The sequence below is a fragment of the Triturus cristatus genome, chromosome 3_2, assembly GCF_964204655.1.
Source record: "Triturus cristatus chromosome 3_2, aTriCri1.1, whole genome shotgun sequence".
In the NCBI taxonomy this organism is placed as follows: domain Eukaryota; kingdom Metazoa; phylum Chordata; class Amphibia; order Caudata; family Salamandridae; genus Triturus; species Triturus cristatus.
The window spans coordinates 910,341,552-910,361,690 of NC_140584.1; the positions used below are offsets into that span (position 1 = coordinate 910,341,552).

At 48.5% G+C, this 20,139-nt stretch overlaps 1 protein-coding gene across 7 annotated transcripts in view; it reads left to right on the top strand.

Moving 5' to 3' along the window:
* The window catches only part of RPH3AL (rabphilin 3A like (without C2 domains)), a 937,546-nt gene that overhangs the window by 36,129 nt on the left and 881,278 nt on the right, over positions 1 to 20,139 (top strand). Inside the window, exons 2-3 of one of the 7 annotated variants that reach the window (XM_085649363.1) lie at positions 6,296 to 6,344; positions 7,339 to 7,435. The exons of 5 other annotated variants lie outside the window; for them this stretch is intronic. The gene's annotated coding sequence lies outside the window, so the exon portion shown is untranslated. The remainder of the gene's footprint in view (positions 1 to 6,295; positions 6,345 to 7,338; positions 7,436 to 20,139) is intronic. One more of the 7 variants, XM_085649365.1, reaches the window with a different exon arrangement.

The window sequence follows — 20,139 nt, forward strand, 5'->3', positions numbered from 1 at the left end:
CCATTCCTGTCACCCCCATACCCCCTTCTAAGGTAAAGTGTACTATAGTCGGGTCTCTGGGAACACCCTCCTCAACTGGCAATTTAGGACCTCCCTCCTCCATTGTAATTTGGGGTTCACTCTGACAATCGGGAATCTGTGGGAAATGTAATTTTGCCGTTTCACTTTTATGGAATCGTCTTGTCTTTTTATGTTTCTTTTTCATATTATACCCTTCAGGAGTTATTGTGCGACCTCCCTTCTTCCTAGCTTTTAACCCCCCTTTCCCTGATAAAGTAGAGGGTTGACCTTGAGAGGTGGAAGGGGTTGGGGCCTCCCCTGCCATCTCTCCCCTACCTTTTTGCCCCACATAGCTCCTGGTTTTCTCATCTTTCTTGTTATCCATACTGCCCACTTTTTTCCCTTGATAAATAAGGGATAAGGGTTTAGTGTGACATTTCCCAGAGGAGGGCCCACTAAGGACACCTCGAAGAGTGAGTTTAAACAAAGCTCTTCCTTGTCAAGATTACACGAAGGTTTAATGGGGGGTAATAGAAAAAGAGGTATTCCTGCTTGGACAGATGCATCACTCCGCTCTCTCCGGGGAGCAGGAGTAAGAGGCCTAGCATCTGTCTGTTCCCCCAGTTTGCATACATATCTTAGGCAAATGGTTAATGATGTCAGTTTTTGTTACCTTTTGCACTTCGAACAACATTACAGAGATCATTTCAAGCATATGGTCTGAACCCAAAACAGATTCCTCCAGTAAAAATGGAATGGAACCTAGTATTCTTTCAATGCAGCCCAAATATTCAGAGGGCACATCATGCTTCTCGTTTTCATTTCCCAGCTTCACTTGAGAACAAGGCAAGAAAACATAATGTACATCAAGTGCATCACAATCAGACTCCAAGGAAGTACCAGTCAGATGACTTGAGCTACAATATAAGAAAGGCAATGAGTCGTCTGGGGGAAGAACCTACTATTGGGGTGGTATTCTCCCTGAATCTACACTTAGAATAGCCATCTTTGTCAACTTGGTCATAAGGGACTTCCCAACCCCTTGATTGTAGTTCTATATCAATATCTGGGAGTGTAAAGTCTTCCCTTTGATCGAGTTTTCTGCAGGCAGTTGCCTTCTCATCCGTAACCAGAACAACCCCACCTAAGACCTCCCGGGGGCCTCCGGTATGCCCAAGTGAACAGTCGTTTGATCTCTTGTCAGCGCCACCCTGTTCCGAAGAGACAACAGATGCAGCCACAGTCATACTATTAGGGTTTTCTCTATTTACAGTAATGTTTTGATTACTCTGCTGGGTAAAGAGATGTTCGGGGTCCAGTTTTGCATAAATGCAGTGATTGAACCAGCAGTAAGATGCTCAAAGTTTTATTGGTTTAAAGAGATGTGCTGTTTACTCTGCTGGCTCTGTTGAGTTGAGTGGCGGACGCGTGAACCGGGGCCCATATTTGTACTTAGAGGTGGATCCGATAGCTGCCCACTTGAGTCGTCCTCCAGTCCTAAATTTGTCTGAGTCGTCTGGGAGGTGGCCCCTTCGCAGTGCCTTGTTTAACCCCCGTGAGGCCACAAGGAATCCTCTGTGGTTCCCCCGAGGATAAATGAGGTGATGTTATTAGGATGGACTTAAGGAGCAAGCCTTCTTGATCCAGTATTGCCTCCACAGGAGCAGACCGGGAAGTTTTGCAGAAGTAGCCAGTGATGGCTGGTTGAGCTTTATAACAGAGATGCTGTAAATGTCTGGACCCAGTGTACGATCTCCTTAATCTACTTGTATGCCTTGGAGACGAGGAAAGAACACGGCCTGAGTGTAAGTTTTTTTGCAGACATCTCACACCGGCGTACTTAAATGACAAAAGGGAGCAGACTCCCGCCTCCACTCAGATTGCTTGCTGGAAAATGAACCCCAGCGGTGACTTCCTCTCTCCAATCAGCCTGCTAAGGATGGAGGCAGCAGCTGGATGGGGGTGAAACGGAACAAACAGAACAAAAAGAGAGAGCCCAGAAACTTCAGGTGTAACAGGATTGTGGGGCTTACAGTCAAAGCTTCTTACCGTACGAGTGGCGGTAAGGACCCAAAGATGAGAGCACCAGACAGGCACAGCGAGGAGGCGAGTTCCAGATGCTGCTGACCGATTCCGGAGCCGATTCCAGAGCCTCCAGCCTCCAGGCCGCTTCTGTAGGGCGGCGGGCTCAAACACGCAGGTTAAACAGACTAAGAGCAGCTGCTCCAAATATCCCGGAAGCCCCAGCTCCCTACTGTTGGCATACACAGGCATGCGAGGCAAATAGAATTGAGGCTGCCTTCAATCAGACCAGGGCCACACCACGCGCTTGATCTGAGGCAGGTAGAGTCCGGTAACGGGGGCGGGAAGGAAAGAATCCCGTGAGTCCCGTAAGTTTGCGCCGCCCTGCAGCGCTTCGTTAATCCAGGAAGAACAGTCCCGCAGGTCAGAGGTCCGCAACCTGTACCCGCGCTGCGATGCCGCTTTTGCTTCGAGAGGGTGCTGGAAATACCGGTCCGGATCCTCAAGATTGTCTGGACTCTCTCGCCCAGATGGACTGCACATGAATCAGAACGAATCCAAGCCGATGTACACCGGTACACCGGAAATCGATAATCAGGAAACGAGAGTCAGGGCTAACTGTCAGGTGGTTGGTCGGATGGGGAGATCAATATTGGTGCAGTGCAGTTGGGGGGGAGAGGAACGGCACCCCCTCACCTTGTGCGTACAGCTCCCGGCTCCCAGCTCCATCCGGCTCCTATCCTCTTCTGCTCCTGAGCACCTGGCACCTGGGACCATTGCATGCTGCCAATTGTGCAGCAGTGTTCTAATGGTCTGCAGCAGAAACATGGTACCCATTGTTGTCATTACTTCCCTGTATCCTGCAGTATTTACAATTGAGTCAGCCTAGCCTGAACGTGTGAAACTCAGGCACAGCAGTACGCTCGACCACAAATATTAAAAAGGTGTGTTAAATCGTCTTTACGTCATTCAGTCATTCATGCTTCTGGGTAGCTTAGTTTAGGACACAAACTTTCACCTTATAGAATGTTATCTTACTGTCAACTGTCACACCAATGAATTCATGCATTCCCAGAATGTAGTCTATGATATAAATATTGAAGGGGAACAGTTAGGAAATTGTCACTCTTTGGTGGTGTTAGCTTCTGGTGTAGCAGGGTTACAAAAAGGAGTTGGCTGGTAGTAAAAAGGGCTCATGTAGGACACATTCAGATTAAAGAAAAGCCATTCCAAGATGACTGCCCATGTGTGCACTGTGACACATGCATGCATATGAACGGATTGCAAGATTGCTGTCGATGTAACGTGATGCACCGATGGCCTTTTTGGCATTTTTCCAATATCCTTCAGAATGACTGACGGCCATTCACATTGGTAAATTAAAGGTAAAAAAAAAGAGTGCAAAAGAGCTCAACATGTAGTGAACTGCTTGGTAGCAATTTGTAGATGTCGGATCCTTTTTTTTAAAAAAAGGAAAAAGGAACATTTTGAAATGGGGAGTGAGACCTGGGAGCAACGGTTGAGTGAGAAACGTGGAGGGTGGGATATTGAAAGAGTGCAAGGCGGCAGAAGAGCTGGATAATGAAAAGAACATGGGAGCAGACAGTTGTGAGGTGCTTAGAAAGCAGAAAGAGAGAGCGGTGGAGCAGGAATGTCAGAAAGAGCAAGCTGATTGAGAAAGACCAAGGAAAAACATGCTCTCCTGTTGGGACGGAAAAGTCCTCCCCATGGTAAAGACACATACCCCTGCCCTGAGTGCCCAACTCTACAGTTGTCTGGATCCTTAATGATGATATTTTCCCATAGACAAATACATCATGCATGTGCGCCACGACATAGGCCTGAATCACGGATTGAGGTCTAGTTGGACCAGGAGGTGCTCCCAAAGCACTACCCTCATAGCTACCACCTTGACCAGGAGTTAAGCAGCACAAGCCCAGGGGTGGCAGCGTACCGTGTAGGGATCAGTAGTAGTGAACAGGACCTTTTTACCCTATGTCACTGGAGCGAGCTCTACAGGTTCACTCACCTTTTAAAAGTATGTTGCTGTGTACTTAACTTTCCCTTGGCCTACATCAGGTAGATGTGGAGTAGTGACTCTACGCTGGTTGTATGTGTGCCTGGGAAGGGTACAGTACAGGGATAGAGCAGTACTTCGCAGTGCATATGTGGTTAGTGGATGTACTGGATGTGTGTAGGCCTGTGAGGAATACATTACATGAAAGATGAAGTGTGTGTACAGTGAGAGCACATGCTGGGTGTATGTGTACTTACGTGAAGTACAATGTATGAAGGATGAACTGTTGTACATTGCATATGGTGTGTATGTGTGCTGACAGTGTGAGTGTTTGTAAATAACTCACCCTGGTTAAAGATAGAAGAGCGTCTGTGCTGAACAGTGTGCACAGACGGAGTGTATGAACTGAATGCATGTGTACATGTAAGGGTACGATACATAGAGGTAACAGTGCTGAACCAAAAGTGTGCTGTAATTGTGCACTGAATAAGGGTCCCTGCATTGATTCATTACATGGAAGACCCGGGGTTCCGTTTTTGGGAGCCCATGCCTGCCTGGTAAAGACATGAGGAGGAGAGGAATCCCCCCAGACATACTTGTGTATTGCTGCATTCCTGTTGGCTGAGTGGGACACATGCTGGAGTGAAAAGTAAGATGTTCCCTTTACACTTCAAAAGCCTGCTCTACTGATTCAGTAATAGATCACAAGGAAGGGATCTGGACACATCTCAGGAAGAGAGATTGGGTTGATAAGGATATCCTAAAGAGTTGGGCTGGGTCGTCTTTGCAAACTGTGATCTGCTCTGACAACTGAGAGACCTCCAGCAGCGCTACTCAGGAGAGCGAGCCTGCGCCACCGGGTGCTGCCATGTGGAACACAAGCAGCCTGACTTCTCCAAACAGGGCAGGACTCGTGGGTGTGCATTGAAGGCACCCGCTACACCGCTCAACTCTTCCGTATTGCGAGAGAGGATAAGACTAAAACTGGTCCAGTTGGGCCCCCGGGGACTCGCTGCTAATGGTGCTGCAGCACAATAGACACTTTGACTAAAATCATGAACAGCCAAATGGGTACTCTAGACTATGGCCTAATAGGAAGCATTCCCTGAATGCGGCCACCAGTGAAGGGGGAATAACAGGTTACACGAAGGAGGGTGAGACAGGGATTTGCCTGACAGATACTAGAGGCTGGACCTCAAGGGGATTGTGTTATTGGTTGTGATTGTCGTTTAAATTTGCATGTGTAGAGTTAGAAATAAAATACAATTTTTTCTTATAAAAGCAAGTATTTGGCTGGACACTGATTTATTTTTCTTACTGTGTGCACTTTGAGTTATGAGTCGTTTTCACTCCCCTGCATTTATCACCTGTACCCCTCCTGCCCACCTCCCCCCCACACATCCGTAGGAGGTTGGGCCCTGGGAATTCAGGAGTAAGAGGCCTCATCCACCACGGGTGGGCCCAGTAACACCTGCATACCCCATGGCCCTCTGGAAGGGGTTCTGGTAAAAAAAGAGTTCAGTGGTAGATGGCTATAAATGAACCAATTAGAACACCATCAACCAACATGCTTCTGAGCTGGATAAAGACAAAAAGAGTGGCAAGCCACTGAATCAAGAGAAGAGACCCTCAATAGATCATAAAGCCATCCAGTCATCAGTAAGGAGCTGAACTGAAGCCCACTCTGTATGAAGTATAATGAAAATAGTATGTCTGTGACGGGCAACTAAAGCTACCTGTAGCGAGACCTTAAGAATGGAAAAAAGCATTTGCACGTTTAAGTATTGGTCCTTCGCACCTGGCACTCAGTTGAACTTCTTTTTAGGGGGATGTGCACATGCGATCAAGAAAAGTGCTGTCACAGTAGAAGAGACCTAGTGGCTGAAGTGGGCTGCTCGATGGCCCATGCTGTGTACCGTAGCGAGTGGAAGTAAAATGTTTATGACCGTTGCACTAATCCATGGATAAACCCCCTATATTTATGTCTATAAGTATGTTTTTTTTTATTTTTCGTTTTTATTTTCTTTACACAAGATTGGCAAGACAGCTAAAGCTGCTTGTAGGCCAAACCTAAAAAAGAGGTGTGATTTCCATGGAGGAAGTTAAACATATACTGGACAAAAGCAGGAACGCTATGGACATTCACTGTTTGTGACATATTATAATAGATGCATTTGCACACGACAAATAGTACAAGTTCCCTATACACTGTATTCTATTGTAATTGCAATTATATTGTGCTTACTTCCCCTGTAGAGGTGTTGAAGCGCTTTATGATGGGCAGCTTGCAGCTCCGTAATCCAAGGTTAGTGGTCAATACATTGGTTATTTTTGGTTATTGGGATTAGTCTAGTGCTCCTAAGGGAGTATGTGAGTTCATGCAGATGGGTGGGGAGCATAATAGATGACCTAGAGGAGATTAGATATTACTAGGCTGCGGGGTATGACTTTCAAAGAAAGACAGACTGTGATCTTTGAGATAAGGTGTGAGCAAATTGCAGAAATATAATAATAGAGACTAGATATTAAGACCAATGTACACATAACTTAGAGTAGGGTGTGCTCAGAGAAAGAAGGTATGCAGAGGATGAAAAGTAAGGAGAGTTTTCATGCAGGGTTTCAGGAACAAGGCAGTGCTTAATTTGAGCTGGTGGTTTCCAGTGCTCAGCCCTGGCACTTAATTGCCGGCACCGGTCCTTAATTGCCAGAACCTGCAATTATGACAGCTGCCATGTCGTCACGCTGTTCTGAAATTTAAAGATGAGCAGAAAAACAGTTCTTTGTTTATTCAATATACATTAAAAACAACTAATACTTGCCACCCAAGCCGTTCTTAAAGCTTTGGTGGCCTTGAACAGTCTGAATTGTCACACTTGTAGCAGTGTGATGGTTAGTAGTTGTGTAAGTATAGTGGCAATGTGTGGTGCAAACTGCGGTGGCCTCCTGACGAGGGCCCTAGCACTTATTTTATTTTTACAAATTAAGCACTGGAACAAGGAGTAGACTTCTGTGATAGCATGCACTCTGAGGATGCAAAACTGTAGAAAGAAATAACATGTGAGATGGTGTTATAATAGGTACTTTTGATAGGCCCTAGATTTAGCCGAGCAGCATGATCCCTGCTTGACTACTTCTAGACCTCTGCTTAAGCAAGCAGAACTGATCAACTCTTGGTTTGGAAACATAAAATCATGACTGGATGCATATATACAGAATTAGTGAGATTTTAAGGCTGTGCACGAATGAAGCATTAGCCTAATTGTTTTATTTTTTTATTTATGGTTTAAATCTTTTATTAGTTTTCACACATCAACCATGAAAGGGAAGAAATCAGATCTCGACTCCTGAGTACAATGTAGAACAGACACAAGTGCCGCTACTAATCACATTACCAAGGTAAGAAGCATGGAGCGAGGTTACTAAAGAGAGCATAGTAAGAAACAGAATATTGGAAGGAATGAAAAGATAACTTTTCAAAAACATAAACCAAAAAGTTCCCCAAACGTGTCCACCCTCCGCCCCACCTCTCCCCCCCCCCCCTTTCGTCCATCAACTATAAACCCACGGAAAAGGAAAGGAGAGCCCGAGACCACAGCGGATCATCTCAGTCTAGTAGATCTGCGTGGGAGGGCCTTCTGCGGAATCTGTGTATCTTCTAGACGCAGCAATCTAAGGTAGCGGGGGCATGTTAGTTCCCTGAATTCAATTCTGAGGAGAGTGAGGAAGGGACGCCAGAGCTCTGGGAACTCAGAGCCTCTGCCTGCCAGAGTGAGAGTAAGCTTCTCCATCCCCAGTACGATCTACAGTCTATGCAACCATCCTGAGCAGGGCGGGGGCGAGGGGGAGCGCCAGTGCGCCAGTATGTTCTGTGTGGCCGCCCCCAAGGCTATGGCGATCAGGCGCCCCCGTCGGGATTTAAGGGGATACATCAATGGATTTGGTAAGCCCAGCAGTATGTAGGCAGGGAAGCGTGGCAGCTGCGTGTGCAGATGAGCATCTATGTTGTTGTAGGAGAGTAGGGTCTGCTATCCTATGGTCACCCCAAATTTTTGCTTTTGCTTCACTGGTTTTTGACATATTGAGGCTGTGGGCCTGCCAATCAGACCCCCAGCCTGCTGTTCTCTCTACTAAATTAACACTATGCACTCTAGGTGCATAACCAATTGGAACTAGATCACCCTGTGAGCCCCTTGTACCAGTGTACACTAGGTACCCAGGGCATTGGTGTATCTAAGGCCTACCAGGGGCTGAAGCATGTATTATGCCACCCCAGGCTTGGCCTAACAAATTTGACACAACTGGCTGATCACTCAGCTGGGGTAAGTTGGTGTAACCACCTCTTACTTAGGTGTAGTATACCTATACCTAACCTTAAATGGGACACATGTTAACCTATAAGTCACTCCTATGGCAGGCCTTAACAATCCTGAAGGCAGAGTGCTTGGTTCCATGTGAGATGGTGCTCTGGCATGAGCTGAGCCGGTCTGCAGTGGTCGGAACCACTTCCTTCTACTGTTTCCAGATATCGTCATACCATATACTCTTAAGTGCATTATGAACCTCGCGGTTAAATGCTAACTTTGGTTTGGCTTTATCAAAACATGTCGAGTAAGGTGTCATACGAATTGGAATACTAACCAATTCTGGCGACGGGGTTAGCATTCCACCCTTCTAGAGGGACACGACATGTACAGTACCTGAAACCCGGGTAAAATCAGACATAGCCTCAGCTCCACAAAATGGATGCTGCCACCACAGACACAAGTCTGCCCTCCTGCTGCTGGGAGTCCTTCCAGCTTGGGAGGTGTGGACAAAGGGTTTCCTGCCAGGGGAGGTGCGTGCACCACCCCAGACAGGATTTTGTGTATTGGTCAGGTAGGGCTTGAAAGGAACCAGACATGCCTGAGGCTCACAAGGAGCCTCGGTGCATATGCCAGTTCAAACCGGTCCCGGGGCACACCAGCCCTGGACCTGGGGCGAGCTGGACAAAGGATTGGGGGTGTAACCACCCCCCTTCCTGGTCCAACCCTTAGGGAGGGACCTAGCAGGTAGTCCGGCCCCTAGAATCCGGTAGGAGCTGTGTCCTAAGACTTTAGACATCCTGGAATCAACTTAACTACAAGAAGAAGACGGGAACTTCGACGCTCTGCCACACAGAGGACTGAAGCCAATCTCCCCTGTGGTCAGGGAGTGACCACCTTGCTAACGCAAGCACCATCCAGCGAATCAACGTCTGCTTTGCCGCCGCCTCCCGCCGGAGCCCAAGCCCAGAGACTGACAAGACCTGGACCTCCAGACCTCTCACCGCCCGATCCACAGTCCCTGAAAAGAAGAGACCCGTGGAGGCACCGAGACACGTGGAGCCAGCCATCTTGAAACGACAACGACAAGCTGCAAGCGCAGCAACCGAGGCTCCCTCCAAGTTGTGCTTTGGGATCTGAGAAGCCCAACCCTCGAGCAGCATCTGCACCAAAGGTGAGCCCTCCAGCATCTCCACGATCTGCGTGGGGCCCTTCTGCATTTTGCCACTCGACGCGCCTAACCGGTTGCTGGCCCGCTGGCTGGTGGCCATCTTGGCGACGAACTTCAAGAACTACACCGCTGGTCTGGTTGCTCCAGACTGGCCCTTGCTCCCCTCCAAAGGAGCAGTCCCTCTGACCTTGCTGGTCAGAACCATCAGCTTATTTCGTTTTCCACAACAATTACTTTTGCCAAGGCTTGTTTGCTTCAATCAAGTCGCCGGCAGCGAGAGCCTGCGTGGGACAGCTCGTGAACTGACTCCTGGACGTCGTCGACCTTCAGGGACCACGTGGCTGCAGAGACAAGCTACACCTTCCTTCCTGTTTGCACCCGACATCGCCTGGTACCCACCTGGTGCCACTCTGGTCACTGGCTAGTGACTGTGAACATTGTCCCCTCTGCTTACAGGTCTTCTACAACTCCGATCCACTCTTGGATCCCCCGCATCTCTTCTGGACCGACCGCCTGCAGCACCTTTGTCTTCAGGCTCCACTGAACAGATAGAAGAAACCCGACGCACTTCGACACCTATGCACCCGCTTCCTGTGGGTGAGGTAAAGCTGGCACTCCGGTGCCCAAGTGTAGAGTAACATCTCTAGTGTCTGTGTTTCCAATCTTGAGTTCATAGTCCATCCGGAAGATCCTCTTTGCAGTAACTTTGTAACTTTTACGCACCCATTGAAAACCTATGGGAGCTCGCGTGTGACTATTTGCTCTGCACACGCAACCCGTGGACCTCCTGGTCACTAACTAAAGTTAGCTCCTTGTAGGCCCAGCGATTCTAGAGGCCCTAGGCCTTTTCCCTTTTCTGTTCGTGGTACTTATACCACTATTTTAGTATATGGTTTGAGCGGCCACCAGGGCCTATCCATATAAAGTGCAACTTCTGTGTATTCTAACATATTCTTGTTTAACGATTTGTGCTCGTGTGCTCATAAAGAGTCTAGGGGATACTTTGAGAAATAAATACATATATATTTTCAATATATATCTGTGTGGTGTCCTTTCATTGGTATAAAGGGGGGTTACATTTGGTAAAACAGCTTGCTTAACACGTTTCACGAGTTTAGCCTCAAAGACTGCTTAGCCTACGCTACCACTAGGGCAGCTAGTCCGAAAAGGTTGACTTACAACCACACCATAAGGGTTGCTTGGCATGGTACAAGGTGGTCAATTTAACTAGTGAACATCATATACCAGGCCAACTTCTCACATTGGTGAGCAGCGGTTGGATTTGAGCTTGCTGTGTTTTACCATTGTAATCTCTTGGTTACCAATTGAAAGATCATATAGGTACCTGTAGGTACATATAAAACAAGATTAGATATACTTAAGTTCTACTGAACTTAGTGTTGTAGAGCAAAGGGAGTAGCACACCCTGACTACAACTACTAGATAGGTTTAGTAGGTAAACCCAAGTGTAGGTAGATTGCAACACATCCACCCACACTTAAGAGCAATGGCTGGGGCAGAGGGGTCCACTGTACCCATCTCTGTTGAGAGTGACCCCCAGAGGGCACCATCCATCTTTGCTACCCTTAATCAAAATGAGCTCAGGCAGTTGGCAAATATCAGGGGCCTTAAACAGCCCAAGAATCCTACTTCTGCTGAACTCAGAGAGCTTTTACAGGCTGATGAAGATCAGAAAGCTCTCAGGAAAGCCTCCCAGTTAGGCCCCTTAGGGACAGGAACAGGAGGCCCCCCTTCTGAAGATGCTACTGAAGTACCCCTTTCCAATAGTCATCCCTTAGATGAGAATCATACTACAGAGGAGGAAAGTGATGAGGATACAGGAGGTAGTGAGGATGAAGGGAGAACTAGCCCAGTGCCAAGTGTTATACGTGGCCCAGCTAACTTAAGGCTACTGGGGACTGACAATGGGATCACCCCATTGGATCTCCCTAGTGGACTTAACCAGGGGCTTGGGAGGCAAAGGAATCACTCAGGTGAATCCAATGCTTCTCATGCCTCTAGAGGCTCTCAAGGTCACTCCAGGAGAAGGATGACCACCCCTCAGAGGAGGGAACATGAGGCCAGAATGCAGGAAGCTCAGCTGAGAATCAGGAAACAGGAGCTAGAAGTAGCTCTGATGGAAGAGAAACTGAGTAAGGCTAGGCGACCAAAAGAGAGTGGGTCTATACCCACTGGTGGCAGCATTGTCCCTAAGGACAAAGATAGGGTCTTTGATAATAGGAACCTGTCTAAGGTTGTGCCCCCCTACAAAAGTGGGGATGACATCCACAAATGGATGACTGCTCTTGAGAGAGCTTGCAAAGTGCAGCAGGTTCCTGAAGACCAGTGGGCAGCAATCCTCTGGCTCTCCTTTGAAGGAAGAGGCAGAGACAGACTCCTCACTGTTAGGGAGGAGGATGTCAGAAACTACAGAGTCCTGAAGAGTGTCCTAGTTGATGGGTTAGGCTTAACCACTGAACAGTACAGGTTAATGTTCAGAGACACCCAGAAGACACAGACTCAGGACTGGTCTGAATACATTGAATGTGCCACTAAGGCTTTGGAGGGTTGGTTGCTGGGAAGTAAGGTATCTGATTATACAGGATTGTACAATTTGATGATGAGAGAACAGATTTTAAATAACTGTCAAAACCAGCAACTGCATCAACACTTGGTTGACTCTGATCTGACCTCTCCCCAAGAATTGGGAAAGAAGGCAGACAAATGGGTCAGAACCAGGGTTAAGCAAAAGAACCAGAACCAGGGCCAAGGGGGTGATCAGAAGAAAACAGACCAAAAGGGTGGAGATCAGAAATCTAAAGACCAGAAGTCTTCAACAGGGCCCCAAACTACTGCTAAGGAGGGTGGGTCCCAACAACAATCTAAGGGAAAGAAGAAAGAAGGTCAAAAGAAACCCTGGTGCAATCATTGCAAGAATACAACTCACTGGACTAGTGATTGTAAGAAGGGTGGAGCCCCCAACACTGTTGCCCCTAAGGCACCTGCTCCCAGTACTACTGTTAGCAGTGTTGGTCCCCAGACAAAGGGTGTAGTGGGAATCACTATGGGAACTGAAGGAGATTCTGACTTAGACAGAACCCTGACACAGGCAGTCTTGATCTGTGATGGGGACATTGATTTGTCCCTGACTGTGAGCCCCAGTAACCTGGGCAAGTACAGACAGACTGCTTTAATTAATGAAAAAGTGGCTCAAGCCTACAGGGACACATGTGCCAGTGTCACTATGGTGACACCAGGCTTTGTGGACCCTGGACAGTACATACCAGGTGAGAATTACCTGGTAACCAATGCCAGCAATGCCACTACTTCACATAGTGTGGCAGTTGTTAACTTCTCATGGGGAGGGGTAACTGGCCTCAAAAGGGTTGTGGTTAGTGCAGACCTCCCAGTAGAATGTTTGTTGGGCAATGACCTAGAGAGTTCTCTATGGTCTGAAGTGGAGTACAGGACACATGCAGAGATGTTAGGTATATCACCACATGTCCTTGCTGTGACCAGGTCACAGGCCAAAAAGTGCCTTACTGAACCTCAGGTCTTGGATCCTGGAACAATGGACCAAGCACCTACCAAGAAGAAGAACAGGAGGGTCAAGGCTGTGCCTTCCCCCCTGCCTCAGAGTGATGATCAACCTTCCCAGGAAGCTGATCTAGAGAACCCTGAAGGAACTGTCCCTGAAGAGCTTGAACCTGATCAGGTTGAGTTTCTGGGGACAGGGGGACCTTCAAGGGCTGACTTGAGGCAGGCTCAGTTATCCTGTCCCTCTCTTGAACCCCTCAGACAGCTGGCTGCTGCTGAGGCTGCTGGGAATGCTCAAGGTACCCATAAAGTGTATTGGGATGAAGGGCTCCTTTATTCAGAGGCTAGAGACCCCGAGCCTGGTGCAACCAGGAGGTTGGTTATACCTCTGCAATTTAGGGGCTTCCTTCTTACCTTGGCCCATGATATTCCTTTAGCAGGACACTTAGCCCAGAACAAGACTTGGGACAGGCTTGTCCCTCACTTTCACTGGCCTCACATGAATGAAGATACCAAGGAGTTTTGTTGCTCCTGTGTGACCTGCCAAGCCAGTGGCAAATCAGGTGGCACAACAAAGGCCCCCCTAATACCACTACCTGTGGTGGGGGTCCCCTTTGAAAGAGTGGGAATAGATATAGTGGGTCCCATGGATCCTCCCACTGCATCTGGGCACAGATTTATACTGGTGGTAGTGGATCATGCCACCAGGTATCCAGAGGCAATTCCCCTTAGGACCACTACAGCTCCTGTTGTGGCCAGGGCCCTGCTGGGAGTATTCTCCAGAGTGGGGTTTCCTAAGGAGGTGGTTTCTGACAGAGGTACCAACTTCATGTCAGGATACTTGACAGCTATGTGGAAGGAATGTGGTGTCAACTACAAGTTCACCACCCCTTATCACCCACAATGCAATAGGCTTGTTGAGAGATTCAACAAGACCCTAAAGGGTATGATCAAAGGATTACCTGAAAAGCTCAGGCGAAGATGGGACATCCTTCTACCCTGCCTTCTGTTTGCTTACAGAGAGGTCCCACAAAAGGGGGTTGGCTACAGCCCCTCTGAATTGTTGTTTGGGCACCCTGTAAGAGGCCCACTGTGTTTGGTGAAGGAAGGATGGGAGTTACCTCTCAAAAAGCCTAAGCAAGACATAGTGGACTATGTACTTGGTCTCCGCTCCAGGATGGCTGAGTATATGGAGAAGGCATCCAAAAACCTTGAGGCAAGCCAGGCCTTACAGAAAGCTTGGCATGACCAAAAGGCTGTCTTGGTTGAGTTTCAGCCAGGACAGAAAGTATGGGTGTTGGAGCCAGTGGCCCCAGCAGCACTCCAAGACAAATGGTCTGGACCCCATACAATCCTGGAAAAGAAGGGAGAGGTCACCTACTTGGTGGACCTAGGAACTCCCAGGAGTCCCCACAGGGTACTCCATGTTAACAGGTTAAAAGCATATGTTGACAGGGCAGACATGGGCTTGCTCATGGCTACAGATGACGGACAGGAGGAAGAGAGTGACCCTCTCCCAGACCTGTTGTCTCAGAACCCTGAGGATGGTTCAGTTGAAGGAGTGACCCTTGGACGCAACCTCACTGATCATCAGCAGACTGAATGTAGACAAGTTCTACAATCATTTCAACACATGTTTTCCTTGATACCTAGCCAAACTGACTGGTGTACCCATGTGGTGGACACTGGTGACAGTCTGCCTGTAAAGAACAAGCTTTACAGACAACCTGACCACGTCAGGGACTGTATAAAGGCTGAGGTACACAAAATGCTGGAATTGGGTGTCATTGAACCCTCAGAGAGCCCCTGGGCTAGCCCAGTGGTTCTGGTCCCCAAACCTCACACCAAAGATGGCAAGAGAGAGATGAGGTTCTGTGTGGATTACAGAGGACTCAATGCTGTCACTAGGACAGATGCACATCCTATTCCAAGGGCAGATGAGCGCATAGATAAACTGGCTTCTGCTAAGTTTTTGAGCACATTTGACTTGACAGCTGGCTATTGGCAAATCAGATTAGCTGAGGAGTCCAAGGCCAAAACAGCATTCTCAACCCCAGGTGGGCACTACCAATTTGTGGTGATGCCCTTTGGTCTGAAGAATGCACCTGCCACCTTCCAAAGGTTGGTGAATCAAGTCCTTACTGGGTTGGATGACTTTTGTGCAGCATATCTTGATGAAATTGCTGTCTTTAGCTCCACCTGGGAGGATCACCTGATCCACCTGAAGAAGGCTCTTGAGGCCCTGCAAAGGGCAGGCCTCACTATCAAGGCTACTAAGTGCCAGATAGGGCAGAGTAAGGTTGTGTATTTGGGCCACCTTGTAGGTGGAGGCCAAGTTCAACCACTGGAGAGTAAGATACAATCCATCAAGGACTGGTCTCCTCCAACCACCCAGACTCAAGTTCGAGCGTTCTTGGGCTTGACTGGGTACTACAGGAAGTTTGTTAAGAACTATGGGTCCATTGTGACCCCTCTTAATGATCTGACATCCAAGAAGATGCCCAAAAAGGTTCAGTGGACAGTAAGCTGTCAAAAGGCATTTGATGACCTGAAGGAGGCCATGTGCTCTGCACCTATCCTGAAATGTCCTGACTACTCCAAAGAGTTTATTGTCCAAACAGATGCTTCTGAGTTGGGTGTGGGAGCTGTGCTGTCACAACTTAATGTAGATGGTCAAGACCAACCCATTGCTTTTATTAGCAGAAGGTTGACCCCCAGAGAGAAGAATTGGTCAGCTATTGAGAGGGAGGCCTTTGCTGTGGTGTGGGCCCTGAAGAAGCCGAGGCCATACTTGTTTGGCACTCACTTCAAGATTCAGACCGACCATAAGCCCCTCTTGTGGCTAAATCAGATGAAGGGTGAAAACCCCAAACTGCTTAGGTGGTCCATTTCCCTACAGGGTATGGACTTTACAGTGGAGCACCGGCCAGGTACAGACCATGGGAATGCAGATGGTCTCTCCAGGTACTTCCACTTAGGACATGAAGACGAGACTGGTCAAGGCTAGTTTAATGTCCCTGCGTTTGGGGGGGTTGTGTAGGAGAGTAGGGTCTGCTATCCTATGGTCACCCCAAATTTTTGCTTTTGCTTCACTGGTTTTTGACATATTGAGGCTGTGGGCCTGCCAATCAGACCCCCAGCCTGCTGTTCTCTCTACTAAATTAACACTATGCACTCTAGGTGCATAACCAATTGGAACTAGATCACCCTGTGAGCCCCTTGTACCAGTGTACACTAGGTACCCAGGGCATTGGTGTATCTAAGGCCTACCAGGGGCTGAAGCATGTATTATGCCACCCCAGGCTTGGCCTAACAAATTTGACACAACTGGCTGATCCCTCAGCTGGGGTAAGTTGGTGTAACCACCTCATACTTAGGTGTAGTATACCTATACCTAACCTTAAATGGGACACATGTTAACCTATAAGTCACTCCTATGGCAGGCCTTAACAATCCTGAAGGCAGAGTGCTTGGTTCCATGTGAGATGGTGCTCTGGCATGAGCTGAGCCTGTCTGCAGTGGTCGGAACCACTTCCTTCTACTGTTTCCAGATATCGTCATACCATATACTCTTAAGTGCATTATGAACCTCGCGGTTAAATGCTAACTTTGGTTTGGCTTTATCAAAACATGTCGAGTAAGGTGTCATACGAATTGGAATACTAACCCCTCGCCAATTCTGGCGACGGGGTTAGCATTCCACCCTTCTAAAGGGACACGACATGTACAGTACCTGAAACCCGGGTAAAATCAGACATAGCCTCAGCTCCACAAAATGGATGCTGCCACCACAGACACAAGTCTGCCCTCCTGCTGCTGGGAGTCCTTCCAGCTTGGGAGGTGTGGACAAAGGGTTTCCTGCCAGGGGAGGTGCGTGCACCACCCCAGACAGGATTTTGTGTATTGGCCAGGTAGGGCTTGAAAGGAACCAGACATGCCTGAGGCTCACAAGGAGCCTCGGTGCATATGCCAGTTCAAACCGGTCCCGGGGCACACCAGCCCTGGACCTGGGGCGAGCTGGACAAAGGATTGGGGGTGTAACCACCCCCCTTCCTGGTCCCACCCTTAGGGAGGGACCTAGCAGGTAGTCCGGCCCCTAGAATCCGAATAAAGGTAGGAGCTGTGTCCTAAGACTTTAGACATCCTGGAATCAACTTAACTACAAGAAGAAGACGGGAACTTCGACGCTCTGCCACACAGAGGACTGAAGCCAATCTCCCCTGTGGTCAGGGAGTGACCACCTTGCTAACGCAAGCACCATCCAGCTTATCAACGTCTGCTTTGCCGCCGCCTCCCGCCGGAGCCCGAGCCCAGAGACTGACAAGACCTGGACCTCCAGACCTCTCACCGCCCGATCCACAGTCCCTGAAAAGAAGAGACCCGTGGAGGCACCGAGACACGTGGAGCCAGCCATCTTGAAACGACCACGACAAGCTGCAAGCGCAACAACCGAGGCTCCCTCCAAGTTGTGCTTTGGGATCTGAGAAGCCCAACCCTCGAGCAGCATCTTCACCAAAGGTGAGCCCTCCAGCATCTCCACGATCTGCGTGGGGCCCTTCTGCATTTTGCCACTCGACGCGCCTAACCGGTTGCTGGCCCGCTGGCTAGTGGCCATCTTGGCGATGAACTTCAAGAACTACACTTCTGGTCTGGTTGCTCCAGACTGGCCCTTGCTCCCCTCCAAAGGAGCAGTCCCTCTGACCTTGCTGGTCAGAACCATCAGCTTATTTCGTTTTCCACAACAATTGCTTTTGCCAAGGATTGTTTGCTTCAATCAAGTCACCAAAACCGCCGACAGCGAGAGCCTGCGTGGGACAGCTCGTGAACCGACTCCTGGACGTCGTCGACCTTCAGGGACCACGTGGCTGCAGAGACAAGCTACACCTTCCTTCCTGTTTGCACCCGACATCGCCTGGTATCCACCTGGTGCCACGCTGGTCACTGGCTAGTGACTGTGAACATTGTCCCCTCTGCTTACAGGTCTTCTACAACTCCGATCCACTCTTGGATCCCCCGCATCTCTTCTGGACCGACCGCCTGCAGCACCTTTGTCTTCAGGCTCCACTGAACAGATAGAAGAAACCCGACGCACTTCGACACCTATGCACCCGCTTCCTGTGGGTGAGGTAAAGCTGGCACTCCGGTGCCCAAGTGTAGAGTAACATCTCTAGTGTCTGTGTTTCCAATCTTGAGTTCATAGTCCATCCGGAAGATCCTCTTTGCAGTAACTTTGCAACTTTTACGCACCCATTGAAAACCTATGGGAGCTCGCGTGTGACTATTTGCTCTGCACACGCAACCCGTGGACCTCCTGGTCACTAACTAAAGTTAGCTCCTTGTAGGCCCAGCGATTCTAGAGGCCCTAGGCCTTTTCCCTTTTCTGTTCGTGGTACTTATACCACTATTTTAGTATATGGTTTGAGCGGCCACCAGGGCCTATCCATATAAAGTGCAACTTCTGTGTATTCTAACATATTCTTGTTTAACGATTTGTGCTCCTGTGCTCATAAAGAGTCTAGGGGATACTTTGAGAAATAAATACATATATATTTTCAATATATATCTGTGTGGTGTCCTTTCATTGGTATAAAGGGGGGGTTACATTTGGTAAAACAGCTTGCTTAACACGTTTCACGAGTTTAGCCTCAAAGACTGCTTAGCCTACGCTACCACTAGGGCAGCTAGTCCGAAAAGGTTGACTTACAACCACACCATAAGGGTTGCTTGGCATGGTACAAGGTGGTCACTTTAACTAGTGAACATCATATACCAGGCCAACTTCTCACAGTTGTCCAGTATTTGGGCCCAGTACGGCCGAATGTGCTTACAACTCCACAATAAATGTTCTAAAGTGCCCACCTCTCCACAACCCCTCCAACAGAGAGCCCTCTGGCGGGGGTAAAAACGGTGGAGGCGCTCTGGTGTGTAGTAACAGTAAGTAACTACCTTGGTCATTGTCTCGGTAAGGCCTGAGTGATGTGCTGAATGTCGGGCCCTGTGGTATATGTCATCCCATTCCTTGTGAGTAAGAGATCTGCCAATCTCGCGTTCCCAGCGTGTCCGGCCCGCATTTTATTTTTTATTTAAAAAAAAAAAATCGCCGCCATCGTCAGACAGCAAGGGCTCATCATTGTATCATACGCCGACAACACCCAGCTCATCCTCTCCCTCACGCAGAACCCCAAAGACACTAGACTCTGCTTCCAGGAAGGAATGAAGGACGTCACAGCCTGGATGAACAACAGCTGCCTGAAGCTCAACTCAGAGAAGACAGAGGTTCTTATACTCGGATCCTCCGCCACTGCCTGGGACAACTCCTGGTGGCCCTCCGGAAGCATTAGCCTCATGATCAAAGGATTGTGAGATAATAAACAGGGTAAATAATGCAAACATCGATAATATGATTCTGCAAATGCTGGAGCAAATGTCTTATGTTTACTCTGATTTAGCCTCACAATAATAATTACCAAAGCAAAGCGGGATTTGTTTGGATGCGCTTCATTTAGCATGGCACAGGATGGGGTGAGGGCCACTTTGAACGCAGTGGAAGTATACTGCCTGCATTCCTGTAGCTGCAGGGGGGAGACCCAGACACTTGAGTAAAGAGGAAGAGGCTGGACGACCTTTCGAACTGCTGTGAGCTTTTCTTTTACAAGGAGGTGCAGATTAGACGCCCTGAGCACTACCATTTGGTGGATGGAAGGGGTGAGAGCTGTGACTGCAGTTTTTGTTTTTCAAGCTGAAGAATTTTTTTAGGCCAGGCTTAATTATTTTCGTTTCCTGTCACTGCTTCAGGAAGAATGACACAGAAAGGTGCTGAGATATCACTCTTCATGGTGCCCATGCTGTGGGGGCACCGGCCTGGGGCCAGTTTTAGTGTTTAATGCTTTGAGAAATGTAATTTTACACAAAAGCTGTCTGTCAATGGCGGTCTGAGAAAGAGACTTGAAATAAAAACCACTGCACCCCAATTTCGCTTTGTAAACATAAAATATAAATGTAATCTCACAGAAGAAGTGAAAAGAATCATTTTTTTGGGGGGGAGGGGGGTTCCATTGTATGCGCTCCACAAATCACCATTGTGTGTTGTG